At 32.9% G+C, this 20456-nt stretch overlaps 1 protein-coding gene across 3 annotated transcripts in view; it reads right to left on the bottom strand.

The window, feature by feature from the left end:
• Nucleotides 1-18949, bottom strand: part of LOC137658688 (glutathione S-transferase 1-like) — a 459350-nt gene extending 440401 nt beyond the window's left edge. For 2 of the 3 annotated variants that reach the window (XM_068393671.1, XM_068393676.1), the window contains exon 1: nucleotides 18724-18935. The gene's annotated coding sequence lies outside the window, so the exon portion shown is untranslated. Of the gene's footprint in view, nucleotides 1-18723 lie in introns of all 3 variants that reach the window. The other variant, XM_068393672.1, reaches the window with a different exon arrangement.
• Nucleotides 18950-20456: the final 1507 nt, after the last annotated feature.

Here is a 20456-nt window from a genome sequence, read left to right as displayed (position 1 = left end):
TTCAAGACTGAAGACCGTCATTTGTTTTTTCTGGATTAAAAGTCACTTATAAAAGTAAAAGTTTTAAAACTGAAGAATATCATTAGTTTTCTTCTGAATTAAACTTATCATTTATAAAAGTTAAAAGTTTCAAGACTCAAAAACGCTATTTGTTTCTAGATTAAACATTGAATTACTTATAAAAGTAAAAGTTTCAACTCAAAATAAATTTAGCGAGCGAACTTTAAAAGCCAAGGTATTCAAAACGATTATCTTGAATAATTGGCGAAAGAAAGATGGTCAATAATTTACCAAAACCAGTTTCAAAGAACTTAAAAAAAAGAACATTAAAAAAGATATCATAATAGGGTGCGTAAAACATAAAAGAAAATATATTATATTCTCAAGAACTTCAGAAAAGTAAGTGTCCGTGTTGAGGGAATGTAAGTTAATGAAAAGTTTTCTCAGCGATAAGAAAAAAAAAATATTCTCAGCGGTGAAAAATAAAATATTCTCAACGATGAAAATATATATATATATATATATATATATATATATATATATATATATATATATAAATATATATATTTGCAACGATGAAAAAAAAAATTTCTCGGTGATGAAAAAAGTAAAATATTCCGTTATGAAAAATATTCTCAGCAATGAAATTAATATTCTCAGAGGTGAAAAAAAAAAATATATTCTCAGCGGTGGAAAAAAAATATATATATATATTCTCATGCGATAAAAGATAAAATATTCATAGCGATGAAAAAAATAATATTCTTTGCCATGAAACATAAAATATTCTTACTGATGAAAAAATAGAATATTCTCAGCGAAGAAAAAAATAAAATATTCTCAATAATGAAAAAATAAAATATTTGCAGCGATGAAAAATAAAATATTTTCAGCGATGAAAAATAAAATATTCTTCTTCGTGATGAAAAAAATTATCATCAGCCTTGAAAAACAAAGTATTCTCAGCGATGAGAAAATTAAAATAGTCTCAGCAGTGAAAAAAAAAATGAAATATTCTACGAGATGAAAAAAATTAAATATTCTCAGCAATGATAAAAATTAAATATTCTCAGTAATGAATAAAAAAAATACTCTCGGCGAGAAAACAGAAATTAAATACTCTCAGCGATTAGAAAAAAAAAATTACGCAACAAAATAAAAAAAAATATTCTCAGCGATAATAAAAATAAAATACTTTCATCGATGAAAAAAATATTCTCAGCAATGATAAAAATAAAACATTCTCTGGGATGAAAAAAAAATAAAATGCTTTCATTGAAGAAAAAAAATATCAGTGATGATAAAAATTACATATTGTTTGCGATGAAAAAAAAAAATACTTTCATCGATGAAAAAAATATCAGCAATGAATAAAATATTATCAGCAATGAAAAAAATATTATCAGCAATGAAAAAAATATCTTACACTCATCGTATGTTACCAGATCTCAAAGCTAGATAGAAATTTTTACCATTTAATATGAATCATGGCGAAGATATGAAAACCAAATGAATAATAAAATCATAATGATCAAGAACTTTAGTAAATCTATATATTAAATATGAGGACTAAAAATATTTGCCTGAGGGAGGATTTTCTAAAAGTTATAAACTCGGTTTTATAAAGACATTGTAAAGAGAACTTTATCCCCAGGAAAACAGGAAAATTAAGGTCTTTCTGTAAAAAGGGAATGAGTCAATTTTATAGAAATTGACCAAACAGCAAAGCAGTCAATACTTAGACATCTAGAATAATAGAAGCAAAAGTCTTTCCAAGGTTGTTTATAATGGGGATGGTTACTATTACTGAGGATCATAGGAAAAAAACTATTGATTAATATATAAAAACAAATTGTTACTTGCAAAGTTTAAATCAAGGCAGTGCAATATCATATTGCTATGCACTAACAAATGATTCCCCTGAAGAAAGGAAAGATGAATACTATGAAGAACTGCAGTATGTAATAGATGAGATCCCAGAGAGATATGTAAATTGTCATTGGCGACTTCAATGCTAAAGTTGGAAGGAATAACCAAGGGATAGAGAATGTGATGGGTGTCGAGGATCTTGGCGAAGTTGCAAATTTCTCTTTAACAAACAATCTTGTTATTGGAGGTGCTCTTTTCCACCACAAGCACATCCACAATTATACACGGACTTCCCCATAGATATCAAATGATACTGGATACTATAAAAAGGAGAAAAAGACAGAAATTGGTCGTTGAAAGTTTTCGTGGAAGTAGAAATACAAGGTAAAGCATGCTAAGTATTCCAGTATTGATAGTGATGTCCAAAGTAAAGCCTAGAATGACAGGAGAAAATATTTAGACAGGAAAGAAGATGAGGCAGACCAAGCTATGAGTTCAGGGAGTGGCTATGGTGTAAGAATCGCTCATGGGACAAAGCAAAGCCAATACCCATCAAAAAGAGACAAAGATCTGCTATAACAACAGAAGATGAAGAAAGACATTGTTGGTTGGAACATTTTAGTGAGGTTATGAGTAGTAGATACGCAGGGAATAATTTGACCGATATACCTGAAGCTGATGAAGACCTTGATGTGCCCATGAATGAATTCAGCGTGTTTGAAGTCAAAGCTATCATTAAAAAACTCAAGAGATGGAAAGCTCCTGGATACAATGGAATAACTCCTGAGATGATATTGGCTGAAAATGAAGACTTAAAAGATTATTTTGTAGAATGTGGCATGAAGAGACAAAACCTGATGAATGGAAGTTAGGAGTGTTGGTGAAAATGGCAAAAAAAATGAGACCTGAATAATTGCAGTAATTACAAAGACATCACACTTACGTCAGTTGTTATGAAAATATATAGTATGCTTATTCTAAAGAGACTAGTGCAAAACATTGAAGAAAATATGAGAAATGAACAAGCAGAATTTCGAAAAGGTAGAAGTTGTACTGACAAAATTTTAATTTTGAGAAATGTTGTATAGCAATACGTGGAATATAGAAATTCCCTTTTAATGCATTTGTGGACCATGAAAAACCCTTTGATAGTGTGCACCAGCCAATTTTGTGAAGAGTCCTGCGTTATTATGGAATTCGTCTTAAATATGTGAATTTGATTATGTCTGTTTAAGAGCATAGCAAGTGCAAAGTTAATATTATTGGAGTCCGATTAAATGAATTTCCAGTGAACAGCGGAGTACTCCAAGGGAATGTGTTGGCACCTATGTTGCTTATCCTCCTCATTGATTTTGTAAAGCGTAGAACACTCGGAGGTGGTGGAGAAGGATTGGATTGGTAATAGGAAATTAGCAGACCTAGAGTAATCTGATGATGCTTATTAGCAGAACATCCCAGGATTTGCAATGCTTGCTTACCAGAATACATGAAATATCACACAAGGTTGGGCTCAAGATGAATAAAAATATGACAGATGATGAGAACGGAGTATGCAATAAAGAAGAAATATAATTGGAAAGAGAAAGAATTAATGCGGTAGAATCCTTTAAGTATTTAGGAACTACGATCTCGAATACAGGATTTTTAGAATTAGTATTTAGTGAAAGAATGAAAAAAACAAATCAGACAATGGCTATGTCGAGTAAAATTTGGAAATCAGACGACATATAAGTTTAGTGAGATCAGTGTTACTGTATGGTCATGAGCCATAGTATGGCAATGAAACAATCTACAACATATTTAGAGGATTTGAGAACAAAACCCTCAGAAGGATACTAGGAGTTAAATGGCAGGACAGGATTAGAAATGAAACTATAAGAGAGATTACTCGCGTGTCATATGTGGATGAAATCATGGTGAGGGGAAGATGGAGATAGTTTGCGCATGCTCTTCGCACTCTCCAAGACCGATAAGTTCACCAAACGTTCAGCTGGGCTCCACAAGGCATTAGAAGAATTGGAAGGCTCAGGCCTACGAATTGGAAGGCTCAGGCCTACATGGCTGAGAACTATGAAGCATTTAGTAGGTGATGATGAATGGAGAAGTAATGAATTAAAAGCTCATGATAGAGACGACTGGTGAAATCTAACCGAGGCCCTTTGCGTCAATAAGCGTAGGATATGATCATGACAATGACAATGAAAATAAAGTCATTAAAACAACATTAATACATCAGTTAGAATAAATAAAACTCTCCCAAAAGAACTAGAAAAAAAAATCAACATAAAATTATTAAAATGCCGGTTTCAACGATGAAGAAACAAAGAAAAAATCAAAACTGTCATTTTAAAGGAGAAAAATTGGAACAATGAAAAGTGTTAAAATCGTGATGAAAAATATTCAAGGCAGAGGGGACGAAAATCAACAGGTCTCAACACTCAAACAAATACTTCCGAACAAGACATTTCTAAAACAGTAAACCTCCTAGCTGAGTAACATGACTTCTCTTGCACATAATCAAATACTTATTACAAAACTATGGTCATTAACTCTTTTGACAAAATTATCGTCATTAAAACTTTTAACAAAATTATCGTCATTAACAATTTTGACAAAATCGTCATTAACACTTTTGACAAAATATCCTCATATGCCCATTTGATAAAACTATCATAAGTAACACTTTTGAATAACATACTGTACACTTTTGACATAATTATTGTCATTAACACTTTTGAATCAAATACACTTCACAAAACTATCATCGGTACCACTTTTGACAAAATTATCGTGTCACCAACAATTTTGACAAAATTATAGTCATTAATACTTTTGACAAAAGTATCAACATTAACACTTTTGACAAAATCGTCCTCAACACTTCTGACAAAAATTTCATCAACACTTTTGACAAAATTTTCATCAACACTTTTGACAAACTTTTCACCAACACTTTTGACAAAATTATCATCATTAACACTTTTGAAACACATACTGTGCACTTTTGACAAAATTACCATCAGTAATACTTTTGACAAAACCATCAAGAACACTTGAATTTCACAAAATTATCGTCATTGACACTTTTGAACCAATACATTTTTGACAAAATTATCGTCAGTAACACTGTTAAATCAAATAATGAACACTTGACAAAATCATTATCATTGACACTGGAATCACATACACTTTTGACAAAATTATCGTCATTAACACTTGTATCACAGACGAGGGTGCGTGCGTGCGTACACACACACAATTATATATATATATATATATATATATATATATATATATATATATATATATATATATATATATATATATACAGGTAATATATAATATATATATATATATATATATATATATATATATATATATATATATATATATATATATATATATATATTTACAATAACAATACCTCATAATAATGATGATAAAATGCATAATAACAGTAAATAAAAAAGCAGGAGAAAATAAAGATGACTTTGATAATTATGTTGGAACAGAAATTGCTTGGATAATGAGAGTAATCTGTAATAAAAAAAATCTAGTCGTAGAGCAGGTGGTGTCAAGGAAATACGGGACTTTCAAACAGCAAGTGATATAATATTATAGAACAACATTATCATAACATTACTGGCGATTATACATAAAGCTATTTAAGTGATGCAAATTTTGCAAGCCACACCCACAAAGATTAGTAAATACAATTCAGTGCACTGACGCTTTCTACTCCAGGTTTCCAACATTTTGAATTTTATACTGGCTGCACTTGCAAGCTTGATCGTATACGGGAAGCGAGACTTACTATAGTGTGTCGAATGATGGTTTTTAAGTTATCCAGTCTAATTTCAACAAAAATTATACAAATATAATTTACAAATTTGTCTTCAGCCAAACAACGTAATTTCCACTGTGCCAGTGAAAATTACGTTGATTTGATTGAGGAGCTGAGAATAAATCTCCATGAAACTACCCATATCCAATCACTTCCTAGCTGGCTCATTAACAATGCACTGTTTACTTTACCCATACTTTTCCACTAAAACTATCCAGCACTTTCCAGGAGTAACTGTTCTTTCCACCCCCAACCCCCTTTTCCTGAATTGCAATTTTTTTCCAGTCAATTATCCCGCATTCTCACTACATGACCGAATCATCGAAAAAACTTTTTCTTCGACTTTTCACTTATTGTACTTATCCTTATTTCTTATCTTTTAACCCTGTCCCATTCCACTCTACTGCACAAGCAATTATCGATCTAGGCAGATTCAACCATTTTCTCTTCCTTTGCATTTACCATACACTTCACTTCAATAAAGGAGAGTTGGCTCCATATTTTATTCTGACTTCTTTCAAGTCTTCCGCAAATACCCTGCTTCCATCCTTGTTACCCCTTCTGACCCATATGCCTTCACACAGTTCGCTCATGTGTAACATCTCCTAAAACAATAGTAAAGAGAGAGAGAGAGAGAGAGAGAGAGAGAGAGAGAGAGAGAGAGAGAGAGAGAGAGAGAGAGAGAGACCCTAAGGTCAAAAATCCATTTACTACTGAGCGAACACAAATCTTCAACAATCATGAACGAAGAAAAGTGGCCACAGAGCATCATCATTACTATCATTGAACACGAGACATCAATCATCTGGGGCTATAGAGGCTGGAGTTGCCAGTTAGCTGTATACCAACCTTCCATTCATCGTGTTTCTCTCTCTCTCTCTCTCCTAGACGGACAGAATCCCCTGGGCACTAAAGTGTCCAGTTTAAAATAAGGAGTTCACGAGGCAGAAGGGTTGGAGTAATGGGTTTTACAGAACCGCTACATGGTAGATGCTTCAATATTCTAATTATCCTTTGCAACAGAAGTGATAGAATAAATTAACAATGAAGTTACAAATACGGAAAATAACAATACAGCAATTTATATAACTTGTTCTGTTGCAATCTTATTTACCTCCCTAGGACATGGAGAATAATTGGCCGAATATTACTAACGGTTTCTGGACATAAGATGATATAATCAATAAATCAGTTCAAGAAAACAGAATTTTACATAGCCAATTTGTAGGAAAATGGGATAATATAATTTGAATAATCTTACGTAAAATTATACAGAATCTTGATTCAATCCGTCACTATGCAAATTCATAAGTGAAATCTACTGCCAATTTGGTTTATCCTTTTTAGGGTAATTAAACTTATACAAAACTCAACTTTCCAAACTATTCCACGCCATGGTTACCTAGCTAAATGTTCCCATTCTTCTTTCACCTTGCTTTCCTATCAGCTAAAACATCTTATCAATAGAAAGAAATTTTAAAAAATGTCATGGAAAATGTTAAGTGTTTCTCGTTTAAAAATATCCTCCTCATCCACCTGTTAATGACTCCAAAATCGGTGGAGACCAAAAAAATTCCGAAAGACTAATTATGACATGCAACAAACTCCATAATGGATTTCACATCGTACCTAACAAAGGGAACTGAAAAACATCAGGGGGGAATACCTCAGGGAAAAAACCTTGCCGGATGTTATTCCTTGCGAGGAGGTCTGCAATGAAAAGCTGTATCAGGGGGAAAATGAGCAATCCTTGCAAAAACAGTGTTCAACTTGCATGGCAGAAGGGTGCATAAGAATGCACCAGAGACGACCCCATTTCCGGGAACACCAGAATTAAAAAAAAAAAAATCCACTGACGATGTTTATGACATCAAAGACTAATTAGTTCAATGATAAGTGCCGGAAAGATAGTATATAATTATTGAATATCTATAATTCTATTTTCTTAATTTCAACCCTCAGTAAAATAACAACAGAGGACTTGGCCAAGCATTTAATTAAGTAAAGGTCTGTCTAGTAGTGGCAAAATACCTTTATCAAAATAAACGTATACTGTACATGTGGACAAAAGTTCTATATTCCAATTAAACAGCGTGCATACATACGCAGGAACTATCTATCTGTGTGTGTGTATATATATATATATATATATATATATATATATATATATATATATATATATATATGTATGTATGTATGTATGTATGTATATATATATATATATATATATATATATATATATATATATATATATATATATATATCTTTCTGAGTAGAGATACCTTAAAGTGGTAAAAGAGTTTGCATACCGCCATGATCAGCAAAGCTGTAGGCCTACTAGCCAGCGACAACCATGCCAGGCTGGTTTGCTGCACGAATTAGATAAAAGTCTCCCACCATCACCAATCCGGGGTGGCCAGTGAGGGGATAAAAGCTGGCCAAATACATTCTATTCTTCTGCAGTGGAATAGAAACAGATACATTTGTTGTTGAGTGTGTGCGCATGTATAGTATTGTATGTATGTATATATATATATATATATATATATATATATATATATATATATATATATATATATATATATATATACATATATATAATATATATATATATATATATATATATAATACTGTATATATATAAAATGTGTAGGTTTCTCCCTTTACATTTCCATAGACAGTGGTGCGTGCCACGGCGTACACCTTGTGAAACCTGTTGCTGTCTCAAGGCTTAAAAGTCGGCTACCTGTTATGACAGCCCCAGCTGTAATTTATTCTTTCCTTTGCCTCAGGGTAATGAATGGCACACAGGGTTTCGGCTTCGTATTTGGCCTTTCAAACAGGCATTATTTAGAGCCATTAGCAAAAAAAGTTATTTCCTTTAATCGAGAGAGAGAGAGAGAGAGAGAGAGAGAGAGAGAGAGAGAGAGAGAGAGAGAGAGAGAGAGAGAGAGATTAAAACATTCGTAATCTACCGCAGACACAGGCGTACGTCAACTCTTAGTACTATATAATAGAATAAAATCTATTGTCTAAATAAGTACATTACATGCTACTTTTCTCTTGGTAAGGGTAGAAGCGACTCTTTAACTATGGTAAGCATCTCTTCTAGGAGGACACTACAAAATCAAACCATTGTTCCCTAGTCTTGGGTAGTGCCATAGCCTCTGTACCATGGTCTTTCACTGTCTTGGGTTATTGTTTTCTTGCTTAAAGGTACACTCTTCTATCTTTTTTTCTTCTTGTTTTCTTGAAATGTAGTGTTGGGCCCGCTTAATAGAAGGGCCGTGGATGTCTGGTGGTTTATCAAGATGACGCCTTTTCCTTATGTTTCTTTTTCCTTTCAAAACCATCCTTTCCTTTCAAAACCCTCCTTACTCCACTATGTAAATGTGTTTGTGGTAGCTCAAGTCCAACTGATTACTACCCAATCATCATAACTCCCATACTATCTTAAGTTTTTTTAATGTCTTTTGGCAAAAGATCTATATAAGTTTGCTGAAGGTAATCACCTGTTCCCCAGCTTGCAATTTGGCTTTCGTAAAGGCCTTGGTGCATGTGATGCCCTTCAATGCCATACAGAAATCCCTTGATCGTCGGTAGGAAGTTTGCATGATTGCCCTTGATTTTAGTGGTGCCTTTGACAGTGTTAATCACGAGGCCCTTGTTTTCAAACTCAAACAGTTGGTAGTGGATGGGTCTTTTCTTAGCATCAGTATTGAATTTTTAAGTAATAGATCGCAGAGTTGTTGTTGGGGAGCACTATGGGGAGTACAGGAATTTGATATCTGGTGTTCCTGGCCCATTACTCTTCAAACCAATGACATCTGGTTTGGCCTAGAAAACAAGCTTGATGCATATGCAGATGATTCTACTCTCTTTGCAACAATTCCATCACCTTACTCCTCAACATCTGTATCTCAGCATTGATAACGTTTCTTTAACTCTGTATGACTCTTTATAATTTTAGGTGTCATTCTTGACAGCAAATTTACTTTTGAGAAACATATCAGGTCTGTCTTCTTTAATTGCACAAAACATTTGCTTATCGAGAAAGTCTTGCAAGATTTTTCGGTGATCAATCTATTCTGAAGAAGTGTTTTAAATTTTTTTCATTCTACCTTGTTTTGTGTATTGTTCTCCTGTCTGGTCTTCAGCTGCGGATTCTCACGTTAATTTGTCGGACAGGAACTTATGGTCTATTAAATTTCTTATTCCTGATCTAGACGTAAATCTTTAGCACTGTCGTTCAATTAGTTCTGCATCATGAGGCTCAATACTACACAGTATTCTAGAAGCTTTATTCCAGCTGTGATCAAGTTTTGGAATGATCTTCCTGATCGGGCTGTTGAACCGGTAGAACCTCAAAAAGTTCAAACTTGCAGCAAGTGGTTTTACGTTGAACAGTCTGAATATGTCTCTTTTTATAATTTATGTAGGAAATATCTGTTTTAATTTTGTTACTGTTCTTAAAATATCTTATCTTAATTGTTCATTACTTCTCATATAGTTCATTCCCATGTTTTGTTTCCTCACTGGGTTATTTTTCCCTGTTGGAGCCCTTGGGCTTATAGCATCCTGCTTTTTCAACTAGGGTTGTAGCTTAGCTAATAATAATAATAATAATAATAATAACGATGATGATGATGATGATGATGATAAGAGAAATACATGCGTGCATATACTGTGTGTATATATATATATATATATATATATATATATATATATATATATATATATATATATATATATTTCTACCTCATACTTGGGATCGAACTCTAGCCCTTCAAATGAAAGGCCAGGTCGCTTCCAACCATGCCACTAGAGGTTGGAAGCGACCTGGCCTTTCATTTGAAGGGGATAGGGTTCGATCCCAAGTATGAGGTAGAAATTTATTTCTATTTGAACATGATATTGTGTCGATTTTCACCCGTGTATATATATATATATACATATATATATATATATATATATATATATATATATATATATATATGTATATATAAAAATCACACACATATATATATATACATATATATGTATATATAAAAATCATATATATATATATGTACATATATATATATATATATATATATATATATATATATATATATATATATATATATACACACATATATACATATATATATATACATATTTGTAATATATCTTATATATGTGTTTCTATTAATAAATATGTATGTTTGCATAATTTACTTCCTATTAACATATTTCTTTTAATAAGCATAACAACGGATGGCTCCATTGAAGAACAATTAAATTCCTTGCCACATTCTTCCTTCAATTGCTCGATGAATGTAACGGTGATTTGAATAAAAGGAAACACCCAAAATAGAAAACAAACCCACCAAGCTTAAAGAGTGGGTTTAGCCGTGATCACCAAGAATAGCTACGATGTAGCTTCATAACTATGAGGATTTGGCTGCTCCATACAAAACTTCTTATAAAGCTAGTCATGCACCTTCTGGTAATTATGAATCTTAAGATAACCTACATGAAAACACTCAAAGGTATTTTTAACTCTCCTCTGATATGGTGTTGACTCAGAGTTCTGCAAGATCCACTTCAATATTCTCCATTGCTCAAGAGTCTTTGACAAAGTTTGGAGGGAAAGTCTTCCAGGACGATGAACTTGGCATGTAGGAAGCTGTCACAAGGACTTGGTACCAGAAAGTGATTTCAGAGGTTTTGAGCCTGTTGTTAAAAATATTGTTTCCTTAGGCAACTTCATGGGCTAGACCATCAATGATTATGATATGGAGAAACTAGTACAAGACCACAGCACAAAGGTTACCACAAAGGAACTCAAGACCTTATGAAAAATAACAACAGACAACAAACTGCAAAGGAAACGTCATCAGAAGAGAAGGGAGAATATCACTATTTCAATCAAATAAATATGTGTAAAAAGGGAGGAAGTGCAGATGTCAGATTTTATACGCAAATAAACCTATAGCAAACCATTTTATTGAAACCTTCCATGACAAAACCACCATTTTTAACAACTACTCAAACACAGGCAGAAACAAATTTTTATGGACAAATTCTCAAACAGGCAGAAACAATCCTAGTTGAAAAAGCAGGGTGCTATAAGCCAAGGGCTCCAACAGGAAATAATAGCCAAGTGAGGAAAGGAAATAAAGAAATAAGTAATCTACAAGAGAAGCAATGAGCAATTACAATAAGATATTTTGAGAGCAGCAACAACATTAAAATAGATCTTTCATACATAAACTATCAAAACCTCAAAATAACAAGAGGAAGAGAAATAAGATATCGAAAAGTGTGCCCAAGTGTATCATCAAACAAGAGAAACTTACTCCAAGACAGTGGAAGACCATGGTACAGAGACGGGCTAAGACTAAAAAACAATGGTTTGATTTTGTAGTGTCCTTCTCCTAAAATAGCTGCTTACCATAGTTAAAGAGTCTCTTCTATCCTTACCAAGAGGATATTAGCCACTGAAGAATTACAGTGTAGTAGTTAACCCCTTGAGTGAAGAAGAATTGTTTGGTAATCTCAGTGTTGTCAGGCATATGTGGACAGAGGAGTATGTGGAGAGTATAGGCCAGACTATAAGGTGCATGTGCAGGAGAGGAAAAAATGAACCGTAACCAAAGAAAGGGATCCAATGTAGGACTGTCTAGCCAATCAAAGGACCCAATAACTCTAAGGGCAGTATCTAAACGGATAGCTAGTATCTTAGCCCTTTCCTAACTACAACCAATTCAGCAATTTGTGAGTGTGGTTTCCAAGTTTACCTCTCAGGATAAGCTCGCTCACCAGGCTATGACTACTCTCTCTACTCAGCAGTACAGGAAAGAAGTACATACATACATACATAATTATATATATACATATATATATGTATATGTATATAGGCCTATATATATATAGACATATAAATTATTATACAATTATGGCTCCCGGGTCTGGGCCCCAAAAATATATTATACTAAGGCTCGTGACTGGGAACCAAACATATAATATAATATATACTACAACTGGTAAGTTAATGAACCTCTCGAATTCCAAACTCACTTGTTTACTTTTACATTAAAACTGTTACACTTTAAAATACTAATACATGAATTCTGAGACAGTTAAATAACCACCATAAAGCAATATATATAACACTGAATATCCAAAGGTCTCTTTAGTGCACTCAAAACTAAACTGGATAATTACTCTTAGGGAATTAATTGTGACTTACTGAATAATACGATATTCAAGTTTGATACTTAATGAAAATAACCATATCACGATACAAAATCTTTTCTTGTCATCACAGGGCCATTTACAAGAACTTTACACAATGAAAACACTCACCCTAATACAATGAATTCAAAATCACCGTTTCGTCTTACTTATCTTTTCAACACATGATTTGCTTTGGGGCACAGAGTCACTTAGGAGAGGACACACTATAGGTTCTAAACACTTGTAAAATACTCTGAGTTGCGTGCGAGAGGGAGAAAGGTGAGAGACGATCTTAAGGCTGGATTTCTCTATCTGTCTCTAACCCTGGTGTTGCCTTTGTATATAAAACCTAGCTGCTTCCAGGGCGTCAGAGTTTCCGAGATAAAAATGTCAAGAGGCGAATCAACGGTTTTCAGGCAAGTCTCAGATGTATACCAACGCACCCGCAAGACGACTCTCCCAGCCAGCTCCCCCCACCCTTTGTCCCAGAAATAAATAAATAAATAAAAAGAAAAAAACTTCCCATTACCAAGCTCTTCACAAAAATTCCAAGCACATGGTACAGAATTTTCCAAAGCACCTATTACACTGCATATTCTCTCTCAAACATGACGCAATACCTCACAAAAATATAAAAGAACATTACATAAGCCCTTGTTCATATCTTGCACGAATCCCACAATGCTCAAATAAATTACTTAAGACTTTGTAACAAAATTACGTGAAATAAAAAGTTAATTCTTTAAAATAAAAATAAAGAACATAATGAAATTAACGACGAAAGTCTTACGTAATTTACATGAAACACCTACGTCTACATGAGAGGAGCTCATTTTAAGAGATGGCTATTCATCTCTTCAATACACAAATGAAATATATATAAATAAATCATGAATAAACTATTATATTTACTGTACACTAGACCAGCTACGTAAGAATGTATATATATACATATATATGTATATATATATATATATATATATATATATATATATATATATATAAAATACATAGGCCTATATATTTACACATTTCTATGTATATACAGTATATACACAGACACTTGCTCTTTATTACATAAGGTATATATATATATATATATATATATATATATATATAATATATATATATATATATATATATATATATATAATATATATATATATATATATATATATATATATATAATATATATATATATATATACACCATTACTACTGTAGTTAAGCTACATGATTCTATATATATATATTTATATATATATATATATATATATATATATATATATATATATATATATATATATATACACCATTACTACTGTAGTTAAGCTACATGATTCTATAAGTCCAAGGGCTCCAACAAGGAAAAAATCAGTGATGAAAGGAAATAAAGTAATAAATAAACTACAAAAGAAGTAATGAACAATTAATATAAAATATCTTCAGAAGAGTACCATTAAAATAGATCTTTCATATATAAATTATAACGACCTATGTCAGCCTCTTTAACTTAAAAACATTTGCTGCAACTTAGAACTTCTCAAGTTCCACTGATTCAACTGCCCAATGAGGAAGATCCTTTCACAATTTGGTCATAGCTGGAATAAAACTTCTTGTATATATCATCATCATCATCTCCTCCTACGGCTATTGACGCAAAGGGCCTCATTTAGATTTCACCAATCTTCTTTAGCTTGATCTTTTAAATCAATACTTCTCTATACATCATCTCCTACTTCATGCTTCATAGTCCTCAGGCATGTAGGAGTTGGGTCTTCCAACTCCTCTAGTGCCTTGTGGAACCCAGTTGAATGTTTGGTGAACTAATCTCTCGTGGGGAGTGCGAAGAGCAAAACCAAACCATCTCTATCTAACCGTCACCATGATCTCATCCACATATGGCACTCGAGTAATGTCTTACAGTTTCATATATAATCATGTCCTGCCATTTAACTCCCAATAATCTTCTGAGGGCTTTGTTTTCAAATCTACAAAATCTGTTGGATACCGTTTCATTGTCATATCATGACTTGTTCATACAGTAACACCGATCTCACTCAACTGATATATACCCTGATTTTTATACGTAATTTCAGGCGATTTGATTTCCAAATTTTACCTAACCTAGCCATTGTCTGATTTCCTTTTTATAACCTTCCATTAAACTCAAATTCTAAAGATCCTGTATTTGAGATCATGGTTCCTAAATATCTAAATGATTCTATCTCATTAATCCTTTCTCCTTCCAATGATATTTCATCCTTCAATGCATATTCCTTTCTAATCATCTCTGCCTTCCTTCTATTTATCTTGAGCCCAACCTCATGTGATTTTTCATACATTCTGGAATGCAAGCTTTGCAAGTCATGTTGTGTTCTGCTGATAAGGCCAGCATCATCAGCATACTCTAGGTGAGCTAATTTCCTGTTACCAACCCAATCCAATCTGTTTCCACCATCCCCAACTGTTCTATGCTTTACAAAATCCATGAGGAGGATAAACAACATACATGACGCCACATTCCCTTGGAGTACTCCGCTGTTCACAGGAAATTCATTTGATAGGACTCCACTAACTTTGCACTTGTGAAGCTCATGAACAGATTTCTAATATATATATATATATATATATATATATATATATATATATATATATATATATGTATATATATACATATATATAATATATATATATATATATATATATATATATATATATATATATATATATAACAAATACATTATACAAGCACGATAAATTGCAATTCTATTTTGCTACAACGTGATTTTGCAAGTGGCCTCAACGCCACAGGCAGCAACAAACACTCTGGACTGCACAGTCATTGCGGACGGGAGGTTCCGTGACGTCACGGCTAATGGCCGACTTCTGCATGGCGTTCGTGAAAGCGTGTCACAAGTTACATTTCTTGCCACTTATTTGCACCTGGCCGAGATTTTACAAAAATCAGCTATTATACACATGGTACCAATTAATTGTTTGAACAAAGACGTGACATCGTAACCGTTCCGGCAAAGTGTCACATGTGTTTGATCGGTAAAATATTTATAGGCCTAGATTCCTGGGATCCATTCACCAGTAACGTTAAATGAATCGCAACTAATTTATGTTGGTTATATTTTACATTAAAAAAAAATCAAGGACAAGGTTACCTTTAAATATCTAGTCCAAAAGCAACAACCACTTATTTCAGAATCAATGCTAGGTCTAAATCGATATCCACTGATCTGGTTCAAAAGTAGCAGTGTCCGATTTCAGAACTAAGAGTAGGTCTAATATCAGTAAATATATTTGTGAAACATATTTTGAAGGCATATTGACAACACCGGCCAAGTTTTGCTACAAAACCGGTGTCAAATTATTTCAAGATGCAGAGAAGAATGGACCGTGTGACAACGCCTTCACAGAGGCAATGGCAAACCTATACCCTATAACCTACAGTACTTGCGGTTTCACGCCATAGCGGCAGACATAACACGGGTCCGGGAAAGAATGCCAGTGAACATGGGGTGACACAACGTGCAGGCAAAACTGTATACGCATAAGATCGGATTACAGAGAAAGATTAAGAGTATGAAATCAGAAACTCTTAATGCCGGAAAGGGAAACTTGGGGCAAAACCAGAAACTTTAACACCTTATGTGGAATAGTATTTAAAGATATAGCTGAATTAACAAAATTGTTTATTGGTGTAAGTAATCCACTCTGATGGAACTTGATTACACGATTATATAAGTATGGTTTACAAAATTGAAAAAAAAAAATTTGTAGTATGAACCCGTCACTGGTCTTTTTTTATAGGCCTATGAAGATTGATGAAGGATACGTAATACGAAGACACATTAATAATTTTGTCACCTACGATGACCTCTTCTTTTCAAATTATTTTGATTTCATTGTCATAGTTACTAGAAATAAACCCACTATTACCAGGTTTGGCTTAATTTAGAATATATATATATATATATATATATATATATATATATATATATATATATATATATATATATATATATATATATATTTAGAATATATATATATATATATATATATATATATATATATATATATATATATATATATATATAAATATATATATATATATATATATATATATATATATATTTAGAATATATATAATATAATATATATATATATATATATATATATATATATATATATATATATATATATATATATATATATATATATATTATTCAGTTTAACCGTTTTCTATTGAAGGGTTGAATGGACAACTTAAAGATGGGTTTGCTAAGTCTATCCCTACAGAAATAATTATATATATATACATATACATATATATATATATATATATATATATATATATATATATATAAATATATATATATATATATATATATATATATATATATATATATATATATATATAATATTCCGATGCAATACTGTACAACACTGTGTCCTCTCTCTCTTGTTAAGCTAATTTTCCCTTTGCCTACACATACACCGAATAGTCTGGCCTATTCTTTACATGTTTCCTTTTGTCTTCATAAACCTGACAACACTGAGATTACCAAACTACTGTTCTTCGCTCAAGGGTTAACTAATGCATTGTAATTGTTCAGTGTCTAATTTCCTCTTGGTAAGGGTAGAAGAGACTCTTTAGCAATAGTAATCAGCTCTTCTACGGGGAAACTCCTTTATAAGTTTTTATAGTTTATATATGAAAGATTTATTTCAATGTCACTGTTCCTAAAATATTTTACTTTAATTGTTAATTACTTCTCTTTTAGTTTATTTATTTCCTTTCCTCATTGGTTTTTTTTTTCTCTGTTGAAGTTCTTGGCCTTCTAGCATTCGGCTTTTTCGAATTAAGATTGTTGCTTAGCAAGAAATAATAATAATAATAATAATAATAATAATATACACAACTATTATTCAGCTTGACCTATTGAAGGGTTGAATGGGCAACTCCAAAGATAAGTTTATATATTTATATATATATATATATATATATATATATATATATATATATATATATATACACATATATAGTGTGTGTGTGAGCTATACGCGCATTCACTTAATTAATTAAGTCTTTTTCACTGAAGAGGCATCAGAATGTTAATATAAGATTCTTAGGCCTATACCATACATGCGTACACCATACAGGCCCGATGCACACATCAAATTGAAGGGCATTATAAATTTACTTTATCTTTACATTGTAAGAGAGAGAGAGAGAGAGAGAGAGAGAGAGAGAGAGAGAGAGAGAGAGAGAGAGTTTCATTAAATCATTCTCAAAGGGAGATAAAGTTAGGTGTATGCGGGTGATGGTATAATGATATTCTCCAAAACAAAAACTAAAGTCCGTTTACCACTAAAAAATAATTATATTAAGAGAAGTTTTGTATTCACGTTCAAGTAATCTTTTATCTTAAAGATGCTACGTCACTAGAAATAATAAAAAAAAATGGGTAGTGTAAGTTCTTCGTAAGGAGCAAATCAATTAGGTTAACTCCTTGAAAGGCATTGGTCGACAACAAAAGCCAAACAGGACCAACAAATTTCCAGGCACACAGGCCACTGTACTTCCGAAAGCCCCTGGCCCTCCCAACTGCTTGTTTACGAAGTGACAGGTAGTAGGCCCCCGGGGTGGGACAGTCGCCTAAGCACGTGTGCTTTCCCAATGCACATGGGATCTTGGCCAACCGAAGCGAGTGCGTAAACTCGAAATTCCATATAAAAACCTATATTTCCATTGAAAATATTCTCTCTCTCTCTCACCTGTTCAAACAGAAGCGCAAAGAGGAAGCAACGGGAAATCCAGTGTGAGCACAGGCTTTGCGCAACGTCCACCTTCTCTGAAGACCACACGCACACTGACCGTCCTTACACTCTTCAACCCTTACGACCAGCAACACAACACCAAATTGTTGTTGTTGTTGTTGAACGTACAGGTTAAATAACGTGTAACCGGTGTTGAAAAATTATATGAGATTATGTTACCCTTTATCCGCACGATCTGTTCGTGACATCACGTTTCATTCCAGGGGTGACTTCATTTTAGATCTTTGAGCTGACGTCATCATTCTTTTCATTTACATGAGATAAGAGCTTTCGGAGAGAGAGAGAGAGAGAGAGAGAGAGAGAGAGAGAGAGAGAGAGAGAGAGACTGCTGCAACAGTGGTGGAACAACAACACGCGGTTTAAGAATGGACTTACACAGTGGAGTGGACCTTCGCTTGACGTTGTCTTGCGCATGTGCAGTTAATTCTCCCAACCTCCTAATCGTCGCCATGAATGAACGCCTTCTCACATCCCAGGCAATTTAAGAGTTGTCGTCTGCGGTGCCTCAGGAATGTACTGAAAGACTTTCCCGAATTCCTATTAGGTCTATTGTGAAGAAACGCCGTAAAGTCAGGACTAAAACGGCCAAGTCTCGTATGGGTGAGACAGCATTTTGTTAGAAATGTAAAGTGCGGTAGGAGGATGGGTGCACGATAATTGGGGATTCATGATATCACTTTATATTCTTAGACGCATTCTATGAGAGTAAGTTTCTCAGGTTTCATTCGTCAGTGACATTAGGATTCCATACAGTTTTTATTAATTATTTTTCTTTCTGATTGATTTAAGCGGTACAAAAAATTACTTCATCAATTTAATTAGGATTTCATACAGTTTTTATTAAGTAATTTTTTTGCCCAATTGATTTCAAGTGACAAAAATAGATATATATTCTGACAGAAAAATTATTGGATGTAAAGTCGTTCGTTTATTTCATCAAGTGTATTGAAAAATAAAATTATGTAATTAGTTCTGAAGGGAAATAAATTACCTGACTTTTTACACACACACACAGAGAGAGAGAGAGAGAGAGAGAGAGAGAGAGAGAGAGAGAGAGAGAGAGAGAGAGAGAGAGAGGGTAAAATATTTGATTGCACTGTCCAAAATAAATTTTGAAAACATTCTCTCTCTCTCTCTCTCTCTCTCTCTCTCTCTCTCTCTCTCTCTCTCTCTCTCTCTCTCTCTCTCATAATAGCTTCAAAATGAGTTTTGGTTAGAGGTGTTAGTGGTGCAATGTAAGCATTAATAATGGGTCGTTCCAGCATCATTGGTCTACATCAGCACCCTCACCTTGTGAAAGGCTTTAGAAGAATAAATTGATATATAATGGAATAGGGAAAGATGAAATAAAATAAAGCAAATTAAGGCACTATTTAGCTTTATTTAATGTTTAAGGAATTAATAACTTTATCTTTCTTGTTTATATTTTCAATATTGTGCTTTCTTTGGACAACAATATCCTTTCATTATTCTCTCTTTTCCTTCATGTCACTATTCTCTATTAGAAAAGAGATGGAGAAATACTATACAAGAAAAACAAACATAGTACTGTAACACCTACATTAATTACTTTCGCGCTAATATTACTACTCTGCAATCTTGATAATTCGAAATATATTATTCCTGCAAACTTCCTGATATAGAAATATTTTTTGCTTGAATACTTACCA

Source organism: Palaemon carinicauda, chromosome 19 (assembly GCF_036898095.1).
Source record: "Palaemon carinicauda isolate YSFRI2023 chromosome 19, ASM3689809v2, whole genome shotgun sequence".
NCBI classification, from domain to species: Eukaryota; Metazoa; Arthropoda; class Malacostraca; order Decapoda; family Palaemonidae; genus Palaemon; species Palaemon carinicauda.
This window is presented reverse-complemented; position numbering and strand designations above follow the sequence as displayed.